This window comes from Furipterus horrens, unplaced genomic scaffold (genome assembly GCF_987537825.1).
Source record: "Furipterus horrens unplaced genomic scaffold, mFurHor1.1.pri manual_scaffold_9, whole genome shotgun sequence".
Lineage (NCBI taxonomy): Eukaryota > Metazoa > Chordata > Mammalia > Chiroptera > Furipteridae > Furipterus > Furipterus horrens.
The window spans coordinates 97,730,527-97,736,387 of record NW_028327179.1 but is presented as its reverse complement, the minus strand read 5'-3'; the positions used below and the strand labels follow the sequence as shown (position 1 = coordinate 97,736,387).

The following is a 5,861-nucleotide window of genomic DNA, read 5'->3' as shown; positions in this document are numbered from 1 at the left end:
TCTCTCTCTTTTTTCCTCCATTCCCCTCTCTCAGGAAGGAAGAAAAGAAAGAAAGAAGGAAGTGAGGAAGGAAGGAAGGAAGGAAAGAAGGAAGGAAGGAAGGAAGGAAGGAAGGAAGGAGGGACAGAAGGAAGGAAGGGAGGAAGAAAGGAGGGAGAAAGAAAAGTCTTCTGTATTTCTGTACCTTTATTTCTGTACTTTTAAATGAATGAAGAAAAAAAAGGATTGCTACTATTTTGTAACATGTGTATAATAACACAAATGGTCCCCGCTTCGAAATAAAATGAAAATACCTTGTTCTTAACACATTTACAAATGTTAACTATTGGAATACGTTTTATTTTAGAGAAGGGTACTTTATGTAATAGACGGCATGGATTTCGTACATATCCATTGTCAGTACCTTCTTCAGTGGCCTCCGACGGGGCCGTGTCCAGCCCAGCTCTGGCATCTTCCCCCCCCTGACCAGCCCGTGTGCCCTACTCCAAAGTTCCGTTGCCCTTAGGGGCATGTCTGTGCCCTGTGGTGACTTGGCTTCTCGAACACTGGAGGCACAGAGAGGTGGTTCTGTGGGCTTTTCTGGAGAAGCTCTTCTTCTCTGATCTGAAAACCCTTTCTTTCTTTCTGAGGGATCAGTTTTTCAAATAGGCCAAACCACGTGCTGGGACCAAGAGTTTCAGAGTGCGTTTCTGACCCTGGAGGGTGTCTTCTTTTGGACAAGCCACGCCAGAGGAGGTGCCACACATTCCAGAAATGAAACTGCCACTGCCCAAGTCAGAAGCATGTTGCTCCCTCCTTCTTTGAGCCGGAGAAGGGCAATCTATTGGCCAGGAAGTTTCCCTGCATGTACTGTCTTGGGAACTCACTGAGGAGGCAGACAGACAAGCGTCTGGGCTGGACACGCAAATGTTTCCTCTTGAGGACGAAGACTTCTCAGTGACATGCTCTGTGGCGCTCCTCGTGTCCCCCTTGGTCCCCAGATCCAGTCTCTGATTAAGGAGCTTTTGCCCCTCTCTCTGCAAAGACATAGGCTGCTTCAGGTAATCTTCCTCTCCTTGCAGCTGACAGGCTCCGCAGCTCGTTTTGTTTTGCTTGTTTGCAAAGATCTTTCTGAGGCAGCTTGGCCTGCAGGGCTCGCCATCGGTGTTGGGCCGTGAGCAGTGCCTCCTGGAACTCTTGAGGCAGGTGTTTTGTATGGAAGAGGGTGTCCTGATGTGTCTGCGTCAAAGGGCCGGTTCTTGGGATGGTCGTGTGTGGACAGGTGGCTGGAAGATGCCACAGACACGGCCACTGGCTCGCATTTCAAGAGAAGCGTCACACGGTTCCCTTCCCCCCCAAACAGGCTTTGCTTCTTCGCCCTTGTATTAGGGTCGTTTTTCCTGAAATCAGTGCCTCTGCCTAAAACCTGTTTCAAATAGGTCTTCCCTCTTCCTGCAGGGGCTGGTTCTCCTGCCGATGGTCCTCATCTCTCTGTGAGGGGATTGCATCCCAGCTGGACTTGAGTAGTTTCTTCTGGAAAAACTGCCAAAGAGAGGAAAGCTTGGAACCTAGGTAGTGGGGCTGGGCTCCGCCCGAGCAGCGCCCACGGATGCGCCCTTGGGCTTTTTGGAGCATCCGCTGCAGCCGGGGACAGGCAGCAGGGTGTGGCAGTCCCAGATGGGGCATCCGCACGGTCCTGCAGCATGGACATGGCCATCAGGCTGGGGTGCATTTCAAAGTCTTGATGTTTACCGTGGTCTAAGTCCTAGTGACTTTTAACCCTTTAAAAGATCTTTTATCTCAGGCTGGTTGTGGTCATTGTCACTAAGGGTTAAGACAGAGCCCCTGCTTCTGCTGCCCTGACTGAGGCTCTCTATGAAGCCACTGCACGGAGCATCATGACCTTCATGCAGCCCCTGTCCTGGCTCTCATAGAAGTCAGTCTCCTGGAAGCAAGCGGTGTTGCGGGCGCCGTCACTAGTCTCACATCTCACTAAGGTCTCTCCAAAGAGGGAAGAGATTTCTTTTCCGAAGATCCTGCAGCAATGTTCAATCAGACATTGAATAAGTAGAGTGTTCTTTTTTTCTAAACACGTTTTCTGGTTCTAGGCTGCAGGAAGGAGGAGGCCAAAGCATGCTGGGAGCGATATACACCTCTAAATTAAATACAGTCCCCTGACTGAGGAGTGTTGTTCAATGTCGTGAAACACCCCGGGAAGGGACCTTAGCACAATGACACTGGCTCTCCGAAGCTGGTCTGATAGCTTTTGAATTGTATTTATTTCCTCTTCATCATTTGCTCAACCCATTCCACAGCCCCAGTGATCATAGAGATCTCATGTCAAAACACTACCCAGGAATGTCTTTTAGAAAATCCTTGAAAACAGATGCTATCATAAAAACAGATGCACAATCTAGTTCAGCCCCAGAATGCTGTTTCTCTTTCAGCTCTGTGCAAGGTTTCATGTTGGCTGACAGTCTAAATATTCCTTCTGTGAGAAGTCCTTTCTGATAGAAACAAAAAAGCATATCCCAGACAGGTTTGGGCAGATAGTCCTGCTTCCTGATATGTGGCAGAAACACCCCAAAGAGCTTTCCTGGCATAGTAGAGGTTGGTGACGGGTGAGTTAGCCAGGGGAGTTCTAGAACCCTGCCCAAAGAGCCAGCTGGTGATGGATCTTCTCTGACCCGAATCCCTGAGCTGCTGGGCTACAGCCAGGCATCTGGGCTTCAGGGTGAGCTGGTGTTGCACCTCCTGGGGCGGCTGTCCGTGAGGCAGAGCCCTTGGAGGTTGAGAGGGATGGTGGAGCCCTCCGAGCCTTTCCTCTGGAGTGCAGCGTCTTGAAGGTGGCTCATTTTAGCTCCAGAGGTACATTTGTGCCCAAGAAGTGGACAGGACGCCCTTTTTTTTTTTTTGCCAGAATTGACCCATAACCAGCGATCTCTTTCAGAGCCAGTTTTATCCCTAGGATTGGCAGTGACATGTTGGGAGCATCACTTGCTGTATCTAAGTTCTTTATTGCTACAGTTTCAGAATGGGTGCCATTCCCAGTGTCCTTGGTGACCATTTTGAGTGGAACGGTCTTCGGATGGTCCTTCTGTTTCTCCAGGCTGATGTATCTCTCAAGGAGGAAGAGCTACGTGTACTTCTGTTCTGGGGAACTGAACTTGGCCACAGAGTTCACCGGGGGCCAGCCCAGGACAAACCATGGAGCAGCAGGAGTGTCGCCTCCTCCCACTTCATTCACACAGCTTGCTCTCCACACGTCACTCAATTTCATTGGATTTTTCATCTTAATCTTTTTATTGCATTTGATGTTGCCCACAGCAAGCAGATCCTTGAACAGGAAATGATACCGCTCCCACCTCCGCAGGTCTACGCGGCCATCAAGCAGCAGAATCCTGCTGGGAGGCACAAACGCCGACAGAAACGCACGCATGCCCACGAGAGCAAACGGCCTTTCCCGGGTAACAGGCCATTTTGGTAGAGCTCTACCCCGGGGGAAATGATGGAGCTCTGCCCGGGTTTCCTACTGCTGCTTCCGTGTTCTTCATCTCAGCAGCTGAGAGTCCTGCGGGACCGCACCAGCCCTGATGGCCGGGAAGCTGATGCCCTGGGGACCCTGGGGGAGACGCAGGGTTCCGGCTCCTGGAGGGGCTGCGGGAAGGCTGGGTCCCAGTCTTGGCCCCACCTCTCCGGCTGGGGGAGGTGGGCTGCCTGCCTGCCTCGCAGGGGAGGGAGAGGAAGAGGAGGCTGCTGCTGGGTCCACTCCGAGACGGGTTGGATTCAACCCCAAAGAGTACCTGGAGAGGGCTGGGGGGTCTGGGAGAAGGCGAAGGTTACTGGGGTGATCTAGGAGAGGCAGTACGCTGGTCTGGTCCTGCGGACGGTTAAGGTGGGGAGTTCTCCATTGATAAGCCGGGGCTTTGTTATTTAATCACCATCGCGACGGTTTGGCGCCCAGGTCAGGGTGGAGGGCGCGCGGTTCCTCGGGCGCGCGGTTCCTCGGGCGCGCGGTTCCTCGGGCGCGCGGTTCCTCGGGCGGCCTCGCGGGGCGGCTCAGGGTCCTCACCTTCTCCGTACAGGGGCCTCCCTCGTGTAGACATACCTTTGGGGGCAGGTGCTCATGGTATCTCCGCTGCAGCGGTATCCAGCCGTTCGTTTCACCTGGCCGGCTCATCTACAACCAGAGTAGGGGTCCTTTTGACATCCTCCCCGGATCCTGTGGGTGTAGGGACGAGTCCAGCCTTTTCCTTTCTTTATTCCCAGGGAAATACTCCATGAACCTCCCTGAGCAATGCGAGCAGCGCTGTGGGAGGCAGAGGGCTGGGGTCCAGCCACACCACGCTCGGTACTGCAGGGAGGCAGGACTCAGCCATAGGCCAGTACTGTAAATATTCTAAATATCTATCCCATGCCCTTATATTCATTAATCAGCTTTTCAAGTTTCACTGTGTTTATAACCTCCGACGGTCTAATCATGGCAGCTGCGTTAAACATTTGGCAAGCTTTCTCCTGCCGATCAGATGGAATCCAATGTCCCATTTAAGGAATGGGCCTTATCCTCTAGAAAACCATTGGGAGTAATATACTTCCTACCAGAGGCCAAGGGAACCCTTTGTGGTAAACTCAGTCCTGGAGAGCAGTGGGGTACCAGAGGAGATTTACCTCCCCAGGGGCATCCATTGCTACCCTAGAACACTGGCAGACTTAACTTACCTCCTACGGTGAAGGCTTGAATGCTAGAGAACTATGCTTAGTGTACTGTATTTCCAAACAAAGCAGGATTAAGACGGAAAATAAAAATAATTTAACTCACGACACAATTTCTGGGGGAAAAAGAAAAGGTCTTACAGCTGAGGGGTCATTTTCTTCCACGGGTATTTAGAGAATTTGTAGTTTTTATACTCAATGTCTTTTCCTCTGCTTCAAATATGGGATCCCTGCCGTACAATATTGACACATTTGCGATTAGCATAGGGCAAAGTCACGTTTCCTTCTGTCACCATATGTTTGATTCCCTTTACCCTCTTCTACCCCCCGCCCCCCTTTCCCTCTGGTGACCACCAATCTGTTGTGTCTATGACTTTTTGTTTGATTCCTTTTTGTTCATTTATATCCCACATATGAATGAAATCATATGAGACTTGACTTTTTCTGTCTACTTCACTTATTAGCACGGCACTCTCAAGATCTGTCCATGTTGCTGCCAATGGTAGTACTTCATCTAACTTTTTTAAAAAATAATTTATTTGTTCGTTTGCTTCCTTATTTATTTATTTGTAGAGAGAGGGGAAAGGAGAAAGAGAGGGGGAAAAACATCGCTTTGTGGTTGCCTCTCACTCGTGCCCCCAACTGGGGACCTGACGTGCAACCTAGTCATGTGCCCTGACTGGGAATCGAACCAGCAACACTTGACTCGCAGGCCGACGCTCAATCCACTGAGCCACAGCAGCCAGGACTTTCATCTAACATTTTTAGAGTCACAGAAAACCACTGGAGCTGCTATGACTGAACTGGATTTTGGGAGTCTAAGACCTACAGATTGGATCCTTGTTTAACCACTCAAGAGTAGGCTGAAAGGTACCTTTCAGAGCTGAAGGTCCTTCAGGCCAATGGAGTTTATAAACTTTTTTTAAAGTATATTTTATTGATTATATTGTTACAATAGTTTCAATTTTTTCCCCTTTGCTTCCCTCCACCCAGTAACCCCCCTGCCCCAGCAATCTCACCCCCAGCCCCGTTCATGTACACGGGTCATGCATACAAGCTCTCTGGCTTCACCCTTTCCCATATTATTCTTTTTTTTTAATGATTGATTAATTAATTTTTTAAAGCAATAAAAAATAACAATCCCCCCTCTCAGACTTAAGATACTTTAT

General features: G+C 50.0%; 1 pseudogene; it reads right to left on the bottom strand.

Moving 5' to 3' along the window:
- Positions 1-632: 632 nt before the first annotated feature.
- LOC150002303 (rho GTPase-activating protein 20 pseudogene) lies at positions 633-4,358 on the bottom strand (annotated as a pseudogene).
- Positions 4,359-5,861: the final 1,503 nt, after the last annotated feature.